Source organism: Lonchura striata, chromosome 24 (assembly GCF_046129695.1).
Source record: "Lonchura striata isolate bLonStr1 chromosome 24, bLonStr1.mat, whole genome shotgun sequence".
NCBI classification, from domain to species: domain Eukaryota; kingdom Metazoa; phylum Chordata; class Aves; order Passeriformes; family Estrildidae; genus Lonchura; species Lonchura striata.
In genome coordinates this window covers 4299256-4325337 of record NC_134626.1, presented here as the reverse complement: position 1 = coordinate 4325337, position 26082 = coordinate 4299256, and the positions used below count along the sequence as shown (strand labels likewise).

The window sequence follows — 26082 nt, the reverse complement described above, 5'->3', positions numbered from 1 at the left end:
TGGAAAGGGGTTGACCAGAAGGCTGAGGAAGGGCAGGGCTGATGTCAGGTCACACCAGTGACCTCTGGACTGCCAGAACACTGCTGCAGGCTGTGCTGGGGCTGCTGTGTCCTTTCTCACGGACAGGAGCCAGCACAGAGCACGGATGCTGCTTCCCAAAGGTTAAGCATCACAGGCGATTTCATGCTCTTTATATTTCTAAGTGTTGATTTTTGGTTATTTTTTTCAAATCATCATAAATCCCAACATCTGCTCCCAGGGTGGGAGCCCTTTGGCTCTGTGCTCAGCCAGGGAAGGGAACGTGGCTGCCAGTGGCTGCTGCAGGTGTTATTTTTAGTGCGACAGCTATTTACCAGCTCCATTCCCAGAGGGAATTCAGCGAGTAAAAGGGATGCTGATGCATTTCTTACTAAATATAGCAAAGGGGGCGAGCCACCACACGCTGCAGATTCCTGCTCCCACCAGGATGTGGCCTCAGCCAGGGGGATGCAGCCCCAGTGGTGCCCAACACCGCAGTGGGGCCACCCCAGCACAGGCTCCCCATTCACCACACTCTAGCTAACCTTCAAGCTGGTGTTTGGAAAAAAGCTTTTTAAAAGTAGCTCTTATAACTAATTGGCTTCACTTTGAAGCCCTGATCCTGTAATGAATGGCTCCCGAAATCAAACAAAGCATTTTCAACACCAACAAAATTGCCTGTTATGAAAAGCAGAACGTTTTTAGGGTAATATTGACTTTAACGCTCTGTCAAGGCACATTGACAGCAGGATGAAAACAGCCCTCCCTCTGCTCACCCAGCTCAAATCCAGCTGCTGAGAGGGGACCCTCTCAGAATATTCGTACCAGGCTGTGCTTTACATCCCCAGGAGTGGGCTCATTTCCTATTAAAAATATATACCTTTAAAAAAATTAAAATTTTGCTGATAAAAGAAAGGGATACAGTTTAGAATTAATCTGCTCTTCTCTGGTTTTAAGCCTTTAAAGTTCTGGAAATGCAGTTTTGACATCCAGGAGCTCTGCAGGCCCAGACAGATGGGGATTCCTGGTTGAACTCCTTTTATATTTCCTTTATTGCTTCATATTTACCAATGACCTGGAAATGAGCAGTGTGAAGGTGCCACTTGAACATGACAGAAGGTATTTTCGAGTGAGGCTCAGACAGACTGGAAAACCAGCCCAGAGCCCTGAACAAACTACAAACTGGGCAAATGACTGACACGACACAGAGTGCGTGGGATGCAAAAAACACAAGGTAATGGGGATTGGAAGGGCAAGATGCATTATTCATCCAGCCTCTGAGGGTCAGCATTACTGGCATTACCACTGAGTGAGGGCATCGGGGCATCAGGGCACAGCATGGTGGACAGCTTGGATGCACCTGCATCACCGTGAGCCACACTGGTCACCCCAGATCCACTCTGTGCTCCCCAGGGCTGCTACTGTGTGCAACCACCCAAACCCCACCCATGGGATACAGAGAGACCTATGTATCCAAAAATCTATACATCTTTATACAGATACTCAAAATACACACTCCTTGAGACACTTTATTTCCCTCTACAGTTTCCTGAGACCATTTACAGAATAGAAGAAAAATAGTTTAATGAATTTAAGTGCAGTTAAGTTAGGGAACACCTAATGAAGTCACAACTTAATTAGGTATAATTGAGAATGTTTGGATTATGAACTGCAATTTCTGGTCACATGGAAATTAGCAGCTCCCTCCTCCTGGAGCAACCTGCTGAGAATGAAGTTCTGGTCACTCAACACCTGTTACAGCTCTCTCTGCTTCTATGGGGCAAAGCACCAAGGTTCCCCCCTTTATTTCCCAATCCCAGTGAGGTTTTCACTGCATAACTGCCTGATTTACCCAGCAACTGTCTGACAGCAGTGCCAGCTCAGGGATGCCACTCTGGAGGACACCAGAGGCAAGCTCAGCATCCCCAGGGGCAGCCCAGCCACAGCTCTGGAGGGGCCAGCAGTGCTGCACAGGGATGGCATCCAGGCAGGGACGGTGCCACAGGGGACAGCCTGGCAGCCCCATCCCAGGGATGGGCTGTGTGCCAGGCCCAGCTATGCTCCAGGAGTGCTTCAGAACTGGGCAGCTCCCAGACCCTGTGCATCGTGCTGCCAAGAGGAGTCTCTGGCACGTGCAGACAGCTTCTTGTCTGCACTTAAAATACTACTTGATTAAAAAAAAAAAATAGAAAAAAAAAGGAAACAAATCGTGTTTTGTGGGACTGGGAGCATCAAGAGCAGAAATGGCAGCAGAAGCAATGCTTACTCGAGCCATGCTGCCAAGCTGAAAACACTTCAGCTGTGCCTGTGTGTGCCCTTGCCTTCAGCTGGTGTGGCTCCCATTTGCTTGGCTCCAAATGAGGAGGAAAAATGCCATTTCCTCAGTGCCTACCCTGAAGCACTGTGAGGAGTGGTGAAGAGGAAAGGCTGCACTGTTCCAGATACACAAAGAGTACACAGAAGTAGAAAAACGTCATCCCGTCACTTAATATATGCAAATTATGTTAAATATTTCATTCATTAAATGGCTCAGGTTATTACAGAATTGTACCTTAAGCTGTTCAGAAAGTTCATTCTTCTTGCACTTGCTCAGTAACATGAAATAACTGACTGAAATGAATATTTTAGAGTTTGTGCAGACAGAACATTTATTAACAATTCTTTCCCTCTCAGAGTCCCTCTCTTAAGGAGGTTTCAGGCACCATGTGACTTAAATTATCCAAAGGGAATGAATTTTGGTTTATTTTTAAAAGTTTGGTTTATTCCCAGTTTGGAAGAGCCGAACAACCTGGAAGGACACAAACACAACCCTGCTGGGAGAGAAGAACAGACACAGAGCTCTTTCCCAAAAGACGGTGGGGAGAGCCAGGGGAGAGGAAAGCAGCCACAGAATTTGGGATTTTCCTCACTCTGTGCCCAGACAGCTCCACTGCTCAAAGGAAACAGCTCCTGCAGCAGCCCATAACGTGCCACGGGCCCGCTGGGATTTCACAGGAGTAATGTGAAGTGACAGAGCTCTGGCTCCTGCCATCCCCTGTCCCTGCCATCCCTGGGCCAGCCAGGCAAGGGGGAAGGGGCCACTACAGGCACCTCCAGCTGCTGCCAGCCTCACCAACAGCCCAGGCAGCAGCGTCCTCCCCCATGGTGGCAGGCTTATTACCAGCTCCAGCTAGGGGAGCAGTCCCAATTAACCCACCAGCACATTCCAGCAGCTCCCAGCCTCGTGGTCCAGCATGCAGACCCCCTTTCCTTGGGGCAAGGGCAGTGTGGGAATCCAGGGCTTCCCTCTGGCTGCCCTGGCAGGTCTGGGACCCTGGCAGGGGTCAGAAACCCCCCTGGACAGAGCCCCCAGAGATACTGGCTGTGATCTCTGTCCATGGAAAAGAGTTTTCAGTCTTACAGGATGAATTACAGGCTCTGACTGTTTGATATAAGTAATAATCAAGTGTGGCACGGGTGCAAAAGTAAAATTTTAGGATTCTAGATGAGGGGTCCAAAGGGGACAAGATGGAGGAAATTGGGTGTGCCTTGTCCTTTTTCTCCTTCTTCATGCCCTCCATGTGTCACTGTGGTGTTGGCATTTTTCCGTTGGTTTAGGCTGGGGACACACTGTCCAACATAGGTGACAGATATTGGCACGTTATTGTAAATCCAGCCCAGGGAGTTTCTGGTATTTAATGTTTGTAACATCCCACTGAGGGCAGAGCCCCACACGCTGCCCTGCAGGACAGAGCTGGGCAGGGCAGCAGAACATGTTAGAGATAAACAGAATAAACAACCTTGAAACCAGCACAGACCAATTATGGCTTCTGCTTTGGCAACGGGGCAGAAAGACAGAGACTTTACAATCTCGGAATTATCAATACCTCACATTCTGACAGGGCAGGACACAACATACCCCAACACACACCCAGAAGACTGGCAGTGGCCTGAGGGGTAACACAGGCAGCCTCCACCACCCTCCATGGCAGCAACTCCCACCACATCTCCAGATGACTTTCCCTTTCACTAGCCATGGGCAGCTCCCAGGGAAAATCCACAGGGCTTCAACACACCCCTAACACGGTGTGGCAGCCATGTCTCTGCGAACTTCCAGCCTTAGAAGAGACAGATGGATAAAAATAATTATCACTGGAATGGTGGCTTTGGCATCTAAGTCAGTCCCTGGCCAGTGACCCGGGAAAGGCGGCTCCCTCTGGCAGGAGCGTGTCCCTGGGATGGAGGTTTACAGCCTCAGCACACACCCTGCAAGGTCTCATCAATCTCAGCTGGGAAAAACCTTTCCATTTCCAACGGGAATATGCAAACCAGGCTCTGCACTGTAAATCTTCCTTCGCAGTGCTAAGGAGATAAGTAGGACCTATTAACCTCCCATGTTATTTCCAACTTCATTATTGGAGCTGACACAGGGAGAGCACGCGGTGACGGCTCTTTTTGGCAGAGTGCATGTAAATCGCTTTCTCAAAGGAAATTACTTCTCTGGGCTGAATGTTATTAATCTAAATTCTCCCTTAGTCAAATTGTTGCCCGTAATAAATATGGAACAGGTTGCTACGCTCATCTCCGAGGGCATCCTAATCCAGCTGCAGGTTTTCCCCTCAATTTGAAAGAGCTCCTGAGGATCTCCTCTGTGAGAGCAGCCTTCGCCCAAGGATGGGACCATCCACCCCAGTGTCACTCAGCACAGGAGCACCCTGTGATTTCATAATGAAAATGTATTTTGGCCCTGCCAGCACCGCATGCTCCAGCAGTGAAGTGTGAGCAGGAGCAAGCCAGGGCCTGTGAGGCAGGGAAGGGACATAAGGCATGCCCTTTTTCTACAACATGATGTGGTGGCCTTCCATGGGCAACACCTTTCACAGCTGGTGCTTCATTTATGTCAGTTTTGCTACTGTTAAAGCAGCTCAGCTTGCAGCGTTTAGGACTTTATGCTCTTTACAGTGGATATACACTTGATATCATCCTTGTGCAATTAAAAAACCCTGGAGTTGAAGCACAAACAGATCAAAAACTCCAAAAAAAACAGATCCAAACCCAAACTGAACTTTGCCAAAGATGGAGCTAGGAATTTTATTGCAGGGTATTCCTTCCTTTCATTGAAAATCAAGTCCTTGCCAGTAAAGATTTTCACAGAAATCCTGACAGAACGCCCCTCCACAAAAAACCTATGATGCCTTCTGCTCAAAGGCACACCCCAGGTATGGAGGGGATTTGGAACACTATAAATCCAGTGGCACACACAGCTCTTCTCCTCATTTGTTACCAGCCAAGTGTGAAAATGTTAATGAAGGCAGCTGTAATAATCTACGGGAATTTCCCAATTAAGATTTTGTTCACGTCCGCCAGCTCCCACTCCAACGCAGCTTTTGGAGCATCCCCCTTCCACCCAAGAGCAGCCCTAATAGCCAGGCTCCATGCTGGCACCCTCACCCAGCCACCCCGATGAGGGAAATCACTGCCACTCTATTAACTCCAACTTCTACTGCATGTATTCCTAGAAGAAAATGAATGCAGAGAGATTTTAAGTGTGTGCCTACTCCCCTACACGAGTATGTTTGAAATATAACACGCTGACAGCACTGAGTCAGGCAATACCACATCAGCCACTTTTACTGAAAAAAGAAAAAAAAAATTAAAAATTAAGTTTTGGGGGTGGCTTATGGCAGCCCTGGCTCGTGGGAAGCTGTTGCTTTCCTGGTTCAGCAAGGCAAACCCTGGGAGCCTGTCTGGGTGTTGGGAGCTCATGTCTCTCCTGGAATAGCAGAAGGGAAAGAGAAGCCATGATAAAATGAAGGCATCCTCACAAATAAATTACTTTTCTACCACAGTCGTGTGATTTTTAATTTTCCTCTAATTTCAGGACTGCAGCACTGATATAAAACCCCTCTAAGTGTTTTAGGGAGATGGTAATGGTCCTATACTAAAATAATTCAACCAACACTATAATTTTAGTACCACTATCAAAATGAAATAATGGCTGTTTACTGTGTTACACCTTTCAAATGACCTTCATTTGAATACAAATTGTGGCTCCAAACTCCAAAAGCCGCTCCATTTCAGGAGGCAGCAAATTGAGGATGTTTACCCAGGGTTTACTCTGCCAGCAGATTCCTTGGCATAACTACAGAGGCCAAATGTGTTTGGGGGGGTCTTTTCCTGTGAAGTTGCCTAAGACCAGTCTTAAGGACACACCTGGACCTGACCAGAAGCCTGAGCCACAGCCCTTCACTCTGCTCCAAGCATGATGGGAATGACACATTCTGTTTTATCTGAAATATTTATTGGTGATGAAACTGTTCACTCACAGCTCCCTCCCTCCCAACCATCTCACCCTAGACAAAGAACTAAGACTACTCTGCCAATAATCAGGTACCCAGAAGAAAGGAAGAGGTGAATGGTTCCTGTCTCAATCTGGGCCTTGAAAACACTTTACTTGATTTTATATTTTTATGGTCAGGCTCTGTCTGCCCATCACAGGCTCTCACACTGGTTTTGGGGCAGCCACCTCTGCCCAGAGAAGCTGAGGGTGCCCAGGTGTGGGGACAGACCTGGGCAGCCCTACAGGTGCTGTTCCAAACTCCTGTGGCTGTGTGGAATTCACAGCTCAACCCACACAGGCAGAGCGGGGGTGGTCACAGGTGAGGATTTGCAGAAAAAATTTCATTACAGATATTTTCTGATATTCATTCATACACCTGGGAACCCCAGTCTATCACCAGCTATTTCACTCTAATAATGAATTTCTGCCCTTTCATCAACATTAGTCAGAACAAGCTCTGAGAAAATTCCCATTTGGTGCCAGGAACATAAAAGAAAACATTGACAAGAATGGCAGCAAGCAAAGCCAAGCAGTGTGCCCAGCTGCAAGGCAACACAAGCTGCCACCACTCAAATCTGAGCCCAAAGAACGGGAAAAAAGTACAACAAAATAAAGTTTATCTTTAAGGTGCCAGAAGTTCTGCTACAAACTCCCCTCTTGTGGACACCAAAGGGCCATGACCCTATGCTCAAGAGCATTCCCTCCTCTTCCCCAGTTCCCAAAAAAACAATGGTGATCCAGGCACCAGGCTGAGCACTGCTTTTGCTGCTGCTCACAACCCAAGTGCTACAGCGGGAAAATCCCACATGCCGAAAATACAGAGTGTCTGTAAACACTCCTGTTCCGAGACACCTACGTGTAATTACTCACGATGAGTGAGGAGGAGGAAGAAAAACCCACTTTTTGTTTTTAATTCTCTTCTTTGTGCATAGAAGCTACTGCAAGAGAAGCCCCGACCAGCCAGCATCTCTGGAAGGGAAGAGCAGCACGTGGCCACAACAGTTGGAGTGAGGGCAACAGTGTTTGGACAGCAGTGCCATTTTAGGGCAGCAGAAAGGGAAATCCCTTCTATAAAGGATGATCTCTGCCTTTCCCCAGACCTTGGGAGATGCAGCCTTCCCAAGGGCAGAGCCATGCCAGCCCTTGATGCCCCAAATGGAGATCCTGACCCAACACGCACCTCCGCTGTGGTGACATGTAGAGAAACAAAAGGAGTTTAAACAAAAAATGTTGTATAAAACATCTGAAAACAAGACAAATTAGTCATTAAAAATTAATTTGGGAAAATTGCAGTCTGTCGTGACTTTGCATGTTCCTTTCCAGGCAGGAGGGAGGAAGGGAACTCAAAACTCATTTTACTGTATTACAAAAACTGAAGAGGTAGATACCATGCCTTTGGAAGCCTGTGTTCCTCTGCACCATCCAGGTGCTGGCAGCATGGCCCTGTATGGTGAGGTGCCAAACAATCTGACCAGGGCAGGTGAGCACCTGCAACCCTGTGCTGAAATCCCCACCACAAACCTGCCTGTGGGATGCTCCAACATTATTTTCATGTGCTCAACAGTGAGGACTATGCCAAAATACTCAAGGTCAAGAGACCAGCATGGTTCGAGGCAATCTGCACCTCTTAAAACAGTGACAAATATGTTATTTAATTTTAATGAGCTTTTTTGCATCTCCAATCTAATTACAGCATTATCAAGCACTGCTCTGAACTGCAGGTGGCTGCTCATTACTTGGGGTAAGGCTGTCACAAGCATTTTTCATGAATACTAAAAACTACCTCGTTTCACCACCCGCTCTGAAATATCCCCAGCTGATTGCTCCACTTCTGAATGTGGGGTTTGGTGTGGTTAAGAGAGAGCAGGACCCACAAGCACAGCTTTATGTGCCTGCCCAGCTCCTCTGGCCAAAACCCTCAGGGGAAACGCCACATCCACCAAAAACAAGTGAGTTTTGGTGTGCAAGATACTCATGCCAGAAGCGTCCCCCAAAAGCAAACATCTCCCTGTTCTGCACACAGCAGTGAGGACTCCCTGTGACAGGGCACTGAGGAAAATCCCTCACTTCCAGATGGCTTCTTATTTTTTGCTTTCAACTAAGTGGGGTTTTTAAACATTATCAAAAACAAGGAAAATTCCAATGTCAAAAGTATTTGGCAAGATCAAAATTCTTCCATTTTCCTCTTAGAAGCTTTGCAAAAAATCAGATTTTTCTGTTTTCTTTTTTGGCCAGTTCCTTTGACCACCTCTCCTCATGTCTGCTCCATGCAGCTCAAAGCTGCTGGAGCTCACGTCCAAAAGGCTCAGTAACCAGCAAGAATCAGATATTTTAATCCTCCCCAAATCCCCTTTTCCCTGCACGGTTTGGTGAGCACAGGCAACAAACAAGCGATAATGAAACCCCAACAGCAGCTTTTCCTCTTACAAAGCAGGAAGGCAAGCAGGACACCCCATCTCAACAACTCCAAATCTTCATCCCTCAGGGAAACAGGAATTGCCCAGCTCACCTTGGATTGCCTTTTCCTCCTCAAAAAAAAAAAAAAAAAAAAAAAAAAACAACAAAACCAACAAAACTGGTCCAGCTTGTTTCAGCCCATAGGTCTGCCTGACCAGGAGCATTCACTGGCATCCAGGGGGGCACAGGGTGATGGCAGGGGACCAAGGGCTGAGGGCACACCAGGCTCTGCACCTCAGGGACACCCCAGGAAAGCGAGAGCATCCTGGGCAGGCTCCAGGCTTGTCTGAGTTCCCCCAGCAGCCTCATCAGTGCTCACAAACAGCAGCTAGGAGAGGCCACGGCATCTGGGGCTGAGGCAGCTGGGCAGCAGCACCTGGGCCACCTCCCACATGCCAAATATGCACGTGTGTGTGAGTGTATGCAGGTGTGTGTGTGTGCATGTGTCTATCTGTGTAAGTGCGCGTCTCTCTGTGGTATGCATGTGTTGTGTATGCGTTTATCCGTGCAAACACGTGTGTATCCATGTTCTGGCATGTATCTCTGTGCCAGCATGTCCATGTAACTGCACACGATACACACACACACACATTCTGGCATGCATCTCTGCCTGCATGTTCATGTAACTGCACACACCACACACACACACACACACACACATTCTGGCATGTATCTCTGTGCCTGCATGTCCCTGTAACTGCACACACCACACACACGTTCTGGCACGTATGTCTGTGTTTGCATGTCCCTGTAACTGCACACACACACACACACACACACACACACACACACACACACACACACACACACACACACACGTTCTGGCACGTATCTCTGTGTCTGCATGTCCCTGTAACTGCACACACACACACACACACACACACACGTTCTGGCATGTATCTCTGTCTGCATGTCCCTGTAACTGCGCACACACACACACACACACACTAACACACACACACACACACACACACACACACACACACACACGTTCTGGCATGTATCTCTGTGCCTGCATGTCCCTGTAACTGCACACACCACACACACACACACACACACACACACACACACACGTTCTGGCATGTATCTCTGTCTGCATGTCCCTGTAACTGCGCACACACGCACCCAGCAGAGCTGCCCAGCGCATCGCGCTCCGTGTTCCACCGGCACGCGTGAGCGCTGCCGGAGCCGCGCTCGCTCCCGGCGCCGCTGCGGCAGTCCCGGCGTGTCCCCCTGACCTTGCTGCAAAGCGCAGCGGCCTTCGGGACGCGGGATCGCACCGGGCGGTGGGAACGGCCGGGGGATGCCGCCGAGGACCCCCTTCGGAGGGACCGGCGAGGCAGGGCCAGCCGCCGGGGGATTCCAGCGCCGGCTGGAGAGCGAGTTCCCTGCGGAGCGGGGCTGCGGGAGGGCCGGGATGGGCACGGGTGAGCGAGGAGGGTGTGGAGAGACCCACGTTTGCAGCCGCTTCCTCCGGGCCCCTCTCCAGATAAGCGCACTGACTTTAGTTAAAGCGTGTGCCAGCTGCAGCCCCGCGACCGGAGCAAGCAGAGATGTGGCGTTGAATGATAATTAAATACATTCGCATCATCTGTCATTTTTTACTGCAGGTGCCGGTGTAATAAATCCGAGCTTGACTCTTCTGTCAGCTGGCAGAGAACATGTTTTAACACCAAATCCCGGGGGAAGAATTCAGAATGGCTTGGCCTTGCACAGGGAGGAGCTGCCTGTAACAACGCCAAGTGGGTAACGCATACTTGATTGCTTTCATAGTATTTTTATTATTTTGGTGACACGTGCCCGATGTAGCGTTTCAACCCCACTCCCACAGGGAAGACAAACATTTCCACCGCCGTCCTCCTGCCATACCCCAACCCTCCACACACAGTCCCGGCTCTGCTCTCCTCAGCCCCTAGTGCTGTCCCAGCATCTTGATGTGCCTGTGACCTGTTAGGGTTATTAGGATTTTGATCAAAGAGAAGAAAATGTCAAAAGAAAAAGAGAAACAGGGAAAAAAATGCATATTAATTTAATTAGAATGACAACTCAGAAAATTAAATATTTAAGTTAATATATTGTAAAACCTAACTCATCCCTCTGGTGCACAGTGAAAGAGCAGCTCTGTTTCCCCATGGATGTATGCAAACTGCTCTGCAGTCATCCTGTGGAGAACAGTGAATCCTTCACTGCAGGTACTGCTGGGACACCCCTTATGACACTATTTTCCACAGGCATCCACACACCTGTGATGCAGCACCAGCCTGTTCAGTGTACTGATGCTGCAATAATGAACCGTTTCAGTTTGAAGTCGATTTATTATTTTACCAATAGTTTTCTTCTCCTTGCCTTCCGCACACAGCCCAGGTGATGCACAGATCAGGTACAAATCGAGGTGCTGCAGGATGCTCCTGCATCCAAGCTGGCCCAGGTCCCACAAAGGACAGCCAGGCCTGGCTACAGGAACCAGTCCCTGCAAAACCAGGTGGAGTGCAAAAGGAGAAGCCAAAACCCAAATGAGAACAACCTCCTGATTCTCACTATGGAGCACCGGTGCTGCGGTGTGCCATGGCTGGGGCTTGCCAGCTGCACCCACTATTTATAACCCTGGCACTTACACAATTACAGCTCTACAACTCATAAGACAGGCCTGGAAATCAAAACGTTTTATTTACCCAGCCAAAGCTTTATCGGTGCAGTTGGCTTTCCAATGAGGGAAGTTGTTTATGAAGCACTTCCTTGTAGATGCCTGTCTGCCTTCAGCTGCCCTGAGCAGCATCTCCCTTCTGGCAGCACAGGCTGGTGGGAAACCCAGAGGTAAATCCTTTGGCAGCACTCTCCATCTTACAGGACTTAATGCACTTTTATACTAATAAAGTCCTGATTCTAATTTGAGGCAGAAAATGCAGCTGAAGAGGTAAACAGCTGTGGGTCCTGCCCCAAAGTGGGTACAGGTGCCTGTGATTCCCCCTAGGTGGTTTCTACCCACACTTACTGGGTGCTCCACTCCTTGTTCAGTTTTGACTTCGTCGTAGTATTTTTTGCCAGCTGTATGTGTGTCCTGGAGCCACGTGTCTTTTTTTAAACAAATTACATTAAATTAAATCATAACTAAGCTGAGTGGCTTCAGAAGAGCAGAACCCCCCTTTTGTATGCAGAACAAAACCCGGTGCTGCCTGCTTTGCGGTTTCCTTGGCAAGCGCACAGCTCTGCTGGAGCAACAGCCCTGTAACATCATCAGAACACAGGGATGATTCTGAATTCAGGGACAGGAATCACTGACACTGAACTGACAGCATGGTTACAGACCCCTTCCCAACCACAGACTGTCCCAAGATAGGGTCCTTGTCACTCTCCCCAGCATATTCCTAAGCCCGTAATCCCCAAATCCAGGCTCCACCAGTGCCAAAAATTCTTGTGGGTTTGCAATTCCCCCCACCAGCACTACTGCCTGCAGCATCACCCTGTGCTTTAAACAAAAGCACGGTTTTCCTTTCATTAAAAACATTCCTAAGGATTAAAGATTTGGAGGCCACAGCAAAGCAAGTTAAACATTTACTTTCTATTAAAACATCTAAATGAGAAGATTAAAACCTGTTTTACATTTAACAGGCAAAGTCAAATCAGCACAGGAGCAGCTTAGTGCGTACTTAGAGCCAAGGCATTCTGATGTGCAGAGGTAATCAATTTACAGAGGGAGGGATTTCCTAAAACTACTCAGAAAGGGGTAAAAAAATACCACGCATACATTTGAACAAATCTTTCCCTTCTGTCCCCACGGCCGCCTCCCGGAGCTGTTTTGCTGCAGCTCCAATCAGCTCGCTCCCACTGACAGCTCTTGCCCCAGATTCCCCCATAAAATATTTTCACAGCTGATTAGTCTATTTAGCACGTTGCACGCTTAAGCTCTTTTGTTTATTTTTCATTTGAGATGGCAGGAAGAGACGATCCAATGGAATGCAGAAAGGGCTTATTGACTGTCTTTAATGGCAACTGTTTGCAGGAGTAGCAGTTAGAGGTCACAGAGGTGACGCAGACACAGCTGACTGCTGCAGGAATTTCTGCTCTAATTTTCTAACATCCAAACAGACTCTGCCTGGTAACAGAAACCACTGAACTACAGCTGGTTTCTGCCAAGGCAGAATTCCCAGGGGAAGCTGAAAGTCTCCCTTTACAGGGCCAAAATCCAAGTCTATTTGTATTCGCCTGCAGCTGATCTAACAGCATTCGGATACGAGACCAGCTCTGTCCTGCCATGCAGGTGCTGAGGCAAAGCCCCCACTGCTGCCAGGCACCTCTTCCACAGGGTGTATTAGCCAAACTTTGGGATCACCCATCCCACCAAAAGGGTTTTTTTGAGATGCTATTTCAGATGAGTGCCAAACCCACAGAGTAACACAAAGCACCAGCACTGCTGGACACAATCCTCCATCCAAAGACCTGCGACCCAAACCCAGGTACTGAACCAGCACATGCTGTGATGCCTCTGTGGCCAGCAGGGAACACCACAGGGACTCACACACGGATCTCAGTCCCAGGTTTCCACGTAAGGTGCTCTGATGCAATGAGTAGCTGATTTTACACCCCCTCTCTACAACAGCTCCATCAGTTGATCCTGCTGCCCTTAAAAGGAAGGGATCAGACTTCTCACATTCCCATGTAACAGAATTACTGAATCCCCCTTCATGCCCTAGAGGCCATCCCAAAGAGAAGTTTCTTCATCACTTATATAACTCTCAGTTTCAAAAGTTTATTTAAAAAGTGAAAAGCAGCAGAATGAAAGTGAGGGGCAGAGCGGATGTGTGCAGCCCCCAGGGTGGAGGGTTGTTTACTTTTAAATGATGACACAATTTCAGGGTGAAGCAGCACACAACTAAAGGGAGAATCACGTGCTGCTTAACTGGCCTTGTCAGACAAGTTTTTTGGCATGAGTATGTATTATGCAAAAGGAATAATCCCTTTAACTAAAATATTTGGAAGAGGGTTGCACAGCCAGGAACCAAAGGGAAGTTTTGCCGTTATTTCTCATCTGATTGCACCGAATAAAATGGTCCGACCTACAAAGTATTTTAGGACAGAACTTGGACACTGTCTCTACTTGCAAGCAAGTGCATTTTGCTACTCGTGCAGGCTAAACATACTACATGCAGCCAGGAAAGCAGCTGGGTGGCTCCAAGGCTCGCTGGAGAGAAGCCATGCGTTGGACACGGATACCGCTCGCAGGGGAAGGGTCCCAGCACCAGGCAGGAGCAGGAGGCAGGGAAGCAGCCCTGGGACGCTTTGCAGCTACCAAGCCTCGCCTCTGCAGCAGCCGAGTGCCCGTGTGAGCGCTGCCGCTGCCTTTGCCCACACTCCCGCACCGGACACGGGAGCGCACCAGCACCGGGGTGCTGCGAGCGCCCGCAGCGCCTCCCCCGCGCCCCTCCCGGGCACGGCCGAGCCGCGGCGGCGGCTGCCCTACAATCTCCTCCAAGCCCTGATCTTCCCTGCGAACCTGCACATTCAGTGCCTTCGCAGCACCCTCCTGTGGGGATTCCGCGTCCGTACAGACACGGGGGCAGCTGCAAACGGGGCGCGATGGAAACTCTCCTCCTCCTCCTCCTCCGGCGAGGCGCGGGGACAGCAGCTCGGGCCGCGGCTCCGAGGCCCGCAGCTCCGGCAGCGCCACGTCCCCGCCGCCGAGCGAGGCCGGTGGGGAGGTCACAGCAGCGAGGACACCGGCACGGCCCGGCCCGGCCCGGCACGGCACGGCACGGCCCGGCCCGGCCCGGCCTGGCCCGGCACGGCACGGCACAGCCCGGCGGCGCTCCCGGCACTGCCGCGCTGCTCAACCAGCCAGCCTTGTTCATCCGTAACCTACTGACTCGCAAAGCCGAGCAGTCACAGGTAATTACAAAAAGTAGTAAAAACGAGTACATTTCTTCGCAGCAACCTCTGACATACAGAAAGTGCTCCTCAGCTCCTTCCCTGGGGTGTGCAATTGCCCCCCACGGAGTGTATCACTGCTCAAGAACCTGCTCTTAAAACCAGGAAACCTTCATTTAGCAGCACCTCGTTTGGAACCACTTTTACATTAACACTTGTTTTCACGGTGATGCTGCATTTTCGTTCAGATACTTTAAAGCATTTTTGTCACAAGTTGCAGTGATTTTACACAATATTTTGCACCTCAGTGAAAACCAAACTGCACCTATTTTTAAGAGAAGACTTGAGAAAGTTTATAATTATTATGTAACTAAACAATTTAAGCTTTTTTTTAAATGTGTGTTTTATCTACAGTCTTAATGTACAGCATTCAGAGTGGTGCCAAGATACACAAACCCCAGATATTGAAAGAATGCTGCAAAATTAAGAGTTGGATAAATCTGAAATCTGAATCACTGATTACCCTCCAGGTTACACAGTAATTTAACATCCTTCAGCATGTGGCTTGCAAGAGAGCACACGAATCAGTTCACTTGTGCAATGGGCAGTAAGAACATGGATTAATTTTTGAAGCCTCTCACACCATATTAATTCATCTTAATAGATGCTGCTTCTGTAGGAACAAACTGAATTTTCTGCTTCCCAAATGAAGGATTTTCAAACAAGTCTGGCAGATGAGCATTAGGTGAACACAGACACACTACAGACACGCCTCTCTAGTTCAGAGAGAGGCTCTAAAGCAAGGCAAGAGCAAATTGTGGGAGAGATGATAATCCCTCATCTACTTTTTCCTCCACCTAGCAAAAGAAGTTCTTTCCATACCCTCATTGCCTGGCAATGACCGCTTTCACCTATCAGGAGTGGCACATTGCTCCCATCCCTGGTGCGCTCAAGTATCCTGTCATGGAAAAAAACAGGCCCTAGAATCAATCAGACAGAAGCTGTCAGAGAAGAGTATCTAGTCTGGAAAACTCAGGTGCAAAACTGCAATTAAAGACTGCCTTCCCATTGCCAGAAAGCCTTTCCAAACCATCATCCCGGTCAGGAACTAAAACCTTCATTTGAAAGTTAAAAATTCATTGCACTTGTCAAACTCTGAGAAAGGAAGAGCTGCTCAGCTACTAAATTCTGAAGACATAACTGAGCCTTGCTCTTCCAGGGCAAAGAAAGGCTGAGGCTGATGGGAAGCAGGTATGGAGGCTGGAGGCAAAGGCAGAAAATCCATCCAGAACCAAGGAAGGCAGGGAATAAGATGTGGCAGAACAGAGCAGGCAGAGTTGTAGCAAGATGAACCAAGCACATTATTTTTGTTGTTACTGTACCATGAGGTCTGTGACCAGGGAAGGCAGGGATTGGGTAGGAGAGGAGACTCTCATCACTACCAGATGTACAATGTGACTTATTACTACCAACAAAAACTACAGCACCTTCCCAGCGGCAGCAGCAGGAGTTTCTGGATGAGAACACTCCATTTCTACCTTGAAGAATATCAACTCTTCCTCCACTACCCAGCCCTGCTCAGGGGATAGTAGAGCTATTCCCAGCTACAAAGAAAATGTGTCCTAAATAAACGGAGAACAGAAAGGCAAATAAAATGTTTGATAATAAAATCTTGAAGCTGTAGGCTTTTACAGGAGGGAAATAATCTCCACAGCGGGAAGGACACCTCTCCTGGCATCAAGGTCAGAACTTCTTAAGGAATGGAGGCCACTAGGCAGCACAGACTGGCTCCAACCCAAGTGGTACCTCAGGAGCAGTTCCCTGGCTGCTGCATTCTACATATCCCCAAGAGGAAAAGAGAAGCCACAGCATAAACCCTGGCTATCAGATCATACATGGATCCAACTACTGAATCAGTAATTCCTCAGCCCACGGCCCTGTAACACATGAGGGTGGAGGGGAACAAGAAATTAAGAGAGGGACCTGGGTGACAGGGCAGCAGAGCTTCTCACTGGGAATACATCGCGTGACACAGCACCTCCCAGGCCCCTTGCAAAGAATGGAGAAAAGCAAGTTGTAGTATTTGTTTCATACGTTCATCACAACAGGAACATCAGCCAGATCTAGACTAGGTCCAAGGGATAATCACTGTAATTAGCACTTCGTTCATATAATTACCAGCAGACCCTGTAACATTTTACAATGGAGGTAATTACCCACATTTTACAGCTGAGGAAACAGATACAGTGCAGGTGAGTAACTTAAAAGAAATCATCAGTGAAACTGTGGCACAGCCAGAGGCTGCAATTATCCTTATTCCCAGCCAAGGTTCTCCCCAATAATCCATGCTGAATTCACTTCTGTCTTGTGGGAAGGAATCCAGAGAAAATAAACACAAACTGGAATTTCCAATGTCTAGAAGAGCTGAAAAGCAGACAAGCCAAACCTGAAGGAGAAATAAAAACACATGTTTATCACTGAGCATTTTCTGAGCTGAATGTGCAGCTAAGAGCGGGGGACAGGCAGAGGACCCTGCTCTAGCAGACACAAAGCCAATGCAGGGGTGTCAAGGGCTACAGTTCTACTTCTGAAGCAGAGGAAAAGCAGAAGCACAGAAAAGGGTCAGGGCTGGCTGCCCAATGGCGCCAGCTCAACCCCTCAGCCATCAGAGTCCTTAATGCATGTCGAGAAGTTAGAGATTAAAGCAGGAGCAATAATTAAATTATTTAAGGACTTTAAAAACCAACATACACCCAGAGCAGCAAGCAGGGTGATAAGCCTGAGAAATTCACCCCCACCCTAAAGAGAACCTCCCTGCAGAGAGGCTGCCAAGGATCACAGTCCTGCCCCAACAGTTGGTGCCCAGGTGCGAGGCCAGAGCAGCACTCGGGCTCTGCTCTGGAAAGGGGGAAGGAATTCCCTTCCCCTCTGAGCACAAGAGCAGTGGGAGCAGCAGGATCCATGCCCAGAACCCATCAGCCCTGAAACGTCAGTAGGGTTAGCTGGCACTTGGTCAGTTTATTGCATAGGGTCAGGTGCTGCACGGAAATCTGTGTTTTCCCAGGCACAGTCTTGGGCAGGGGATACAGACCTATCCTGTACTTTCATCCTGCACCTCTGGATGAATTTCAGTGTTAACAGAAAACAATGTATTTATGCTGACCAATACATCTGATTTTCATAAGTAGACAGACCAAAGTGAGCAATTTGCTGCTGCCTATGTTTTATTTAAAAAGCAGCACATGCAGATGACACACAAGTGTCTATTAGGTTGAATAAAGCAGATTAGGTTAATCCAACCCCAACTGGATTACCTGAACTGCAAGACATGCAACACTCTGAGTCTTGTACGTGTGCCAAGAATTTCATTTCAGCCCTTCAGCCTTCTGTTAAGGTTAACAGATAAAAGCCTCCAGCAGCAGAAGATACTGCATAGATTTCAAAATTAAGACTTGTTTCAGGAGTGAATGTTGTCAACATTCTGGCTTTGAGTAACAGAAAAACCTCATAAGCAGGAACAGATCTCTCAATAGAGTATTCTCTCAATATCTAAATAGACAAATGTTTTGCTTTGCAAACATTTTGCAGCATTTGTGTAGTTCTTTGATTAAGTGTTTGATGAAAACATGTATTTGAGTTACTGCTCAGTGAAAAACAAGCTCAGTAAAGTGAATTAAGTTCCATCATCTCTTGCCATCCAAGGGTCAGCTGTTCCTGCTGTATCCTGCAGCACTGCAGCAAAAACTTGGGGACAGATTTTACATTGGGGCAAATAGCAGTGCTATTGCTGGCCAACAAAGCAGCTTTTCTTGCCAATATTTACTGTGTTTTTAAGAGGAAACGGGGACCAATTCCTATCTCTCCCTTCCCAAAGACTGTACTTCCTCCTCCCTCAGCAGCTCTAGCACCCTGGAAGCCCATGCAATAGCTGAACAGGCATAACCCATATTATTTACACCAATTACTGTGAATAACCATCTGCATCTAACACAATACATGGAAATATCACAACAAAGCATGCATCACTCTGTCATCCCACCACCTTGGCAGCTACACCCAGAGAATGCCATAGGTCAGAGTGCTTACCTTATGAAAGAAGGCAGGATGGACATGACAAAACATGAAATGAGACGACAAAAAAAAAAAAAAAAAAAGAAACAAGACATTCTAACCATCTTTTAAGCGGTTTCTTTTTATTATTTACTCCAATTCCCAACATCAGACATTTTTATTCCATTTCTTCTTTTCCCTGCTATTTGTTCTAGAGGAGGCAGCCAACACTCAGCCTTCTGCACAGGGAAGGAGATTTCCTTCAGTATCCAGACATTTAAATAAAGGTTTTTAAGAACTGCTGCCCTGGAAACTCAGGGCATTCACATCTAAATGCTGCCAGCATAAAATATGTGTTATGAGGAGAAAGTCTTCAAGGGGTTTTCTTGGGCAAGGTAAGTATTTTTTTCCCCACCAAGTTTTAAAAACCCTGTTCTAGAGACTGGAGAAATGGCTTAAGATGGTTTCTGGAGGATTCTTCTTCTCAGGATGACAGGTAGCATTAAACCCAAGCCAAAGCCAAATCCCAGCTATCCCAGACAGGCTTGCTGAGGAGCAGCAATCTGCGTACCAGAACTGACAATTCCTGGTCTACAAAAACAATTACAGCTAAAATTTGGAATAGGAGGGGAAGGGAAAATCCACCTGAATGCTTCAAACACTGATGGAGGCTGGGACAGTCCAGCACAACTCATAGCCACAGGGTCAGAGAAACTCAGAGTAACACACAGGCGCTGGGCAGGGAATTCTGTGAATATTGGATCTGCCACTATTTTTAGAAAGCAATTCTGCCACACAAGAGCAGTTTAAAAACAGGGATCTTGTGGTTAAGCACAGAGATCAGTGCTGGAAATACCTTTCTCAGGCAGGGATGCCAATTCAAACCTGTTTCCTGAATCAGGTTCTGGTATTGATGGTGCATCCTCACTGTCCAGGTACAATCTGCTAGGGCTGAATCCCTCAAGAATCACAGAGGACCCCAGGGGAAGGAGATAACTCAGGCTCAGCCCTGGAGGTCAGCAGGACCCCCAGAAAGGAGAGCAGAGCCAAATGCAGTCCAGTTTCCTTGGGGAAAGGGTCAGCAGGAGGGTGTTCAGGTGAGCTACAGGCTCCTCCAGAGGCCAGGCACCAGCAGAGCCCATTGGCACTACGTGAACAGCTCACTACAATTTTAATCTGTAGTCCTAATGAATGATATAAAGTTTTATAAGCATCAACAAGGCTCTGAGAAGACCTAAATCCATTTCAGTGCTCATTTAGCAGCTTCATCTGTGTGCAATTAAAACTTCAGCATTAAATGTTAGAGAATAAAATAATGAGACACTTAAAAAGTAATCTGTACTTCAGTGGGCTGTGCTCAGTGGATTTCATATGATCATTTACCAGATAAAAATAGAATCTGGCCAAAATCTGTCTTATCCACTGCTTCCCTTTCAACAGGAAAATGGAAAGAACCAACTAAGCTTTGTGGGCTTTGCCATCCCACGTACACACAATGCTGCTTCCCTAAGCACAGTCGTGCCTAAAGCACAGCTCCAAGCATTGATAACTTCCCTTTGGGCTCCAATGATAACAGAAAAATAAATGCAAATTGAGTTTCAAGTGAGATTTTCATTTTGGTCTGAAGCCTAATCTTTTATTAAAACAGCTATCAGTTTGGAGCTGATGGTTAGGAGAAGTTAACTTCAGGAGGAAAAAAAATTTTAACAGCAAAGAATAGCTTTTATTTGTAAATGTATCTGAAATGCTCCCAAGGTTACTTTAAGCTATAAAAGTTGACTACAGGGGGACTTGGATGGGCCATGGACAGGCCATGAGAATGGTTTTTACTGAACAAAAGAACTGTAGAAAAAATGTGAATTAAAAGCAAAGATGTACATAAATATCAAAATAGATTGAGTGGGAGAACACAGATCAAAGAAGTATTATACAGGCAACATACACACAGTTAAACTTAAAAGAAGCAAAACCAATGAAAAATATATATTTTATTAAAAACTGAAATAATGTTTATTCAAGAAAAGGCAACATTGTGCATCCTCATAGAAAAGAAAAAAGACATCTGGGGAGGTCAAAGAACGCTACAGTTTAAAATGATGAAATGTTACAGCTTACACACCAAAATTAAAAGTGAAATGAAATTAAAAAAATGAAATGGTTACCAAAGTAATGCAGGTCAAGGGATCAAAGGTGAAGGGTCACACACTATTAAAAAGAAATCCAAAAGGGCGTCTGCATCAAGATCTCTGCAAAACAAAGGAGCTTCAGTGAGTAAAACTAGAACCTTCTATGGAAGCACATCAAAGCTCTTGCACTCCACACCCAGCCCACAGCAGCACACTCAGCTGCTCTCCTGTGCCAGTGGCTACTGGCCCTCCTTCAGCCACTGACCCTCCTGCAGCCACACTGGACAACTCCTGCTTCCAGCCACTTTGGCTTGTTATTATTAACCTCCCTGTAGACAGGCTCCTTAAAGTTTTCCCACTTCCATGTTGGAGCATTGGTTTCTTGTTTCACAAACTGTTTTCAGCACTGAGGGTACAAGGCTGCACAGCCCAAGCCTCACCTGCAGGTCCTGCACTGGCACTGACTCCTGTGCAAAGAGGCTCTGCTTATGTCAGAACACTCCTGGCTGTCAACACAACTGTTGGATTGCTGCTTTTCAGAGAAAGCTTGACATGCTTTTTCAACAGTTTTCTTTGTTCACTGTAACTGTGGAAATCTGGTAATTATTGACACACACACACTGAATCCCTCACATTGTAACGTATTGCTTTAACACTCCAATAAAAAAGTAATTCAAATGTGGTTTCCAAGACAAAGGCCTCTCCTCCTGGAATTTCAATTACACAGAAGCTATAAAACAACCTTTGGTACCCATTTCCAAGCAAGATGCAGTCAATTATCTATACTAAATTTATGCAGAGAACGTAATATTTACATCAGATAACTTTTGGAGAAAGACAACCACCAAGGGCATTTCATCCCTCTTAATTCCAGCATCCCTCCCCCTGCCTGGCAAGGCATTAAGTTTTGGGAGACTCTTATCTGGACCAAACCAGCTCTGTGCTTGAAGCCAAGAAACACACTCCCTTGCACAAAACCCTGCCTTTGTAAAGCAAAGAAGCCCCCAGTGTCAGAGATCACAATGTCTAACACTGAGACGTAGCACAAGGATCTAATCTGCCTGCATGTTTATCCAGAAAACATCTGATCTTTCCATGTCATTCCTGCTTCATGCATGTCACAGTCAGGAACCTGCTGGAGATGCAAGAAGGTCCATATTCCCCCTCAGTAAATCCTCCTGCTAAAGGTACTGCTTGTGGACCTTAAAATTCAATTCCTGCCACTATTTCCAGCATTTATCAATTCCACTTTCTGTGAGCCAAACCAGTAAATCCGCATTTCTGCTGTTCCCTCACTGCTGTGCTGGGCTGCCTCCTTTCACCACAGCTCACACTGCAGATGTGCCAGACAACCTCAGTATCAAAGAAAGCAGTTTGGGAACCCAGCAACTCTGCAATAACTCAATAGCACAGACACAGACTTCAGTGACTCATCACATAATTAAGTCTGAAGGCATCACCATGAGTTGTGCGACCTCAGAGGTGCATGACAGGGACATGCCTGCAGGACACACCAACATCATGGGGCTCCCTCACAACTTCTCAGTTAACAGAAAGATTGCAAAGATGAGTTTTAGGCAACTCCGGGAACATTTTAGCCCTGGAACAACAATGATGGGTCAAAAACCCACGGTGGGACACGGGGCTCTCCAGTGCCTGGCCTGGTCCAGGGCTGTGTGCTGCAAACAGCTCTGAGCTCCTGCAGTCTGTCAACAACAGGGCATAGACAGCAGATACAAAGGAATGAGCACAGAGACTTGATTTTTCTTTCCCCCCACTGCAGTGGATTATGCCCTCTCCTGTTGTCCCTAGTACACTGTCCCCCACAAAGACCACTGCTTCTTTCCCTCTTTTCCTCAGGCAGTGTCCCAGCAGAAGAAAACATTTGCTTTCATTTGCACTAATTTTTCCTTCATAACTAATTTTTCTTTCTAATACAAATTCTGATTTTTCTCTTCCAAATGAAACAGGCACCCTTAGAAGCAGCAAACCTGAAACCAAGATGACAGGATTTCAATCCCTTACAAAATATAATCTCCTCAATTCCCATTCATTTGCCAAATAAACCAATTCCTGTGTACATGCCAGGCCCTGGCAGAGAGAGTGAATTTCTAAAGTGACTTTGTTGTACCATTTTCCTTGCATAACATGGAAGTATACCTTGTGTAACACCAGTATTTTACTCAGTGCTGGGCAAGCCAGAGACACAGAAACACAATGCAGTGGTACCTATCACTACTGATGGCATTCCTGCAGATAGGTAAATACTAACTGAATTAATCCACTTTCCTGACTCCCTCATGTTTCAAGAATAGTTTCTATAACTGGTAACTCCAACTTTTTATTCCCCACATACCAGATTCCACTTTTGCTCTTGATACTACATTTCAGGATAATCATGTACAAGCCACAACAGAGGACACAGGTTAGGAAAAGCACACGAGGTCCATCAACTGGAGGAAATAATACTCCACCTTATTTTCCCACAAGACAGACAAAGGATTTGGAGCCACTTTACAGCCACTGTCCAGGTATCTGGATACACATTTGTTGCTGCTGAACTATGGTCATCTACAACAATCTGGAAGTGTCAAACAGCAAAAAACCCTAACACCACTGACCAATATTCAGAGGTACTTTGACAGGTTACTAATGACAGTCAGGCAGTTAAATACCATCAACATTTTATACTTTGTGTACAGTATGCTAGAACTATGAAGTTATTTTTTTTTAGGCTATCATTAAGTGTAAAAAACCTTAATACATTAATTTAATTTATTCAAAAGACTTTAACTTGGGAGTTTAAAAAAAAGTAATGAGGGCAGTGAATTACTCCAAACCCTCCACCTGTTTTGCTGTGCTTTACAGCAGTCACTCCAGTTCCAGCACTCTGACATACTAACTGCCCAGCATTACAAGATCAACTCTTTTTCACTGACCTTAACATGAAACAAAAGGAAGGGGAAAAAGCCAGATTTTCCTAAGAGGAAGATGAGGATCTGTGTTTGAGCATGAACAGGTATTACTGCCTTTGTTCAAAATCACCTGGATTGGTAGGTAACCTTCCAATATTGCTCAATCCTCAGCCTGCTCACAGCAGTCACTAGGGCTATAAACACAACTGAGGAACTGCAAACACAACACCAGCAACACATTCCTGCTTTGCACATTAAGCAAAGCACAGAATTTCATTAATTTCACAAAATAAACCCACAATTAAGTGCTTCTGTTAGAGAAATTGCCGTCTCCTTCACGGATCAGCCTCAAACCCCAGCCACATGCGCAGCGGGAGGAGCCGCCCCCACATGCCAGACAGCCCCAGTCAGGTGTACGAACACTTCGCTACTGCTCTCCTCTGCAAACGCTGTTTCCCTTGCATTTCACTTGTCAACTCTTCTTCAAAGCAAGTGGGGCTCCTCACACTTCTGCTGGTGGCCAAGAGGAGGGGCAGGCTCTGGATGAACAGCACCATCGGCTGGCAGTGCAGGCACCCAGCTCGCTGGTGACAAAGCCAGGTGGGAGAGGTCTCTGCGAGGCACAGGACCTCACAGACCACCACCACTGAAATAAAGGGTGAGAATCGACACCGCCACTCTGGATTTTATGGATGCTCTGGCTGCTCCAGCGCTTGGCAAACACTTTGCCCCCAACAAGGTAACACACCTGCCATTCCCAAAGCCTTGTTGTAATGTGCCTCAGTCCCCAGCTCAGAACCACACTAAGGGTGCCCCAGGTGCCAGAGCAGTGGAGGCAGGAGGAGCTGCTATGTGGGAGCACACACAAGCTGGTCCACAACCACTTCCTTGCTCCTCCTCCAGCAGGGAATCATCAGGTGGAACAGAAACCAACAGCATTTCTAGTAACAGCAATTGCCATTACTATCAGAGTACTTTATACTGTGATCACGTGGGCAGCAGGCAATTAGTCTAAATTCAATATTCTTATTGCTTTTGAGAAACTCCAGAGCTGACACAGATTGTGAGGATGTCCCAGCCCTGGGAGTGCTCCTAAGCAGACACAGGGCTCTCACAACAGCCACCAGTGGCCTCTGGCTTTGGGAACCCCGTGCACCAGCCAAACACATCTGAATAAATTGATGTAAAGCATTTAAAAAAATATGCTGGACTTCAGAGTCCACAGGGAGCTGTACTGAGCACTGCTCCTTTTCCACGGAGTTTTGCCATCTTGAAGGCACACTGTGACCTAGACCAACAACCCTTCCCTGCTCCAACTGGGCTGGTGACAGAAACTGGTCCCATACACTTGCTCAACACCACATATTTATAACACATTCAGCTACTTTGGTGAAAAAGGAATGGACTGGAACATGCAGTGCAGAGTTACAATACACCGCACCGTTCGGGGCAGCCTTAAAACAAAGACGTTTTTTTAAGTTTTCTGATGTAAAAGTCGATTCTAAAAGGCACTTAGAGACATTAAAAGGAAAAAAAAAAGGGAAAAAATCTAAGAAAAAGCAGTAGCAGTAGCCCTGCTGCCGGGTCTGTAGCAGAGCGGGGCTTCAATGTACAAACGTGTGGCGACAGGAGCCGTGTGGTGACCAGCTGCCTGACACTCAGCTGCAAGGGGAGCTGGAGGAGCAGGCAGCAAGAACGCATTGCTTTCACTTCCTCCCTGCCAGCATTTCAGAGCATCACAGCCAGCCCGAAGGCTCCAGACTCACTCCCCCTATCAGTCTGGGTCCCTCACGTCCCTCAGGCAATTCTCCAAACCTTCAAGATCTCTGTGCTTTAGAGAAAAGATGGCAAATAACTCGTTGTCAAGTGAAAAGGAGAATGTCACTGTCATGCAAGCAAAGCAAGGACACCAGAGCACATCGAGATGTCAGTGAACACGCGACTCAGGCCCCCAGGCAGCAGAGGCAGAGGGTTTCTTCCTATGCTAAATAATGCTCAAATACAGTTTCATAATTGCACTATTTGAATACTCTCCCAAGTACTACCTGAGCCTGGAATCTGCAAAATGTGGATGCTGGCTGACTCTAGAGAGCAAGGCAGTTCTGCCATGCCCCTCCAGACAAGCCTAAGCACATGGAGCAATTGCTGCTGGCTTTTTCTACCATAGAAGTTCTGGGCTTCTCCCAAGAGACTGTAAATAAAGAATCCTGTTGGAACCAAAGCCCAAGATAGCATTTTACATTTCCAATGTTTAACTTTTTCTTCTTTCTCGCACCGTGTCATTAAGTGTTTACAAGGATGATTAATGACTGCGGCTGCCAACTGTTAACGAACG

The 26082-nt window shown here is 47.1% G+C and overlaps 1 protein-coding gene and 1 long non-coding RNA gene across 6 annotated transcripts in view; both read right to left on the bottom strand.

Moving 5' to 3' along the window:
* CAMTA1 (calmodulin binding transcription activator 1) overlaps positions 1 to 26082 on the bottom strand; it is a 225154-nt gene that overhangs the window by 184618 nt on the left and 14454 nt on the right. The window lies entirely within an intron of this gene.
* Positions 16731 to 20954, bottom strand: LOC110472507 (uncharacterized). Its single transcript, XR_002465729.1, has 2 exons — positions 20869 to 20954; positions 16731 to 17102 (listed from the first exon to the last, which is right to left on the bottom strand). It is a non-coding gene; the product is annotated as an uncharacterized LOC110472507 (long non-coding RNA).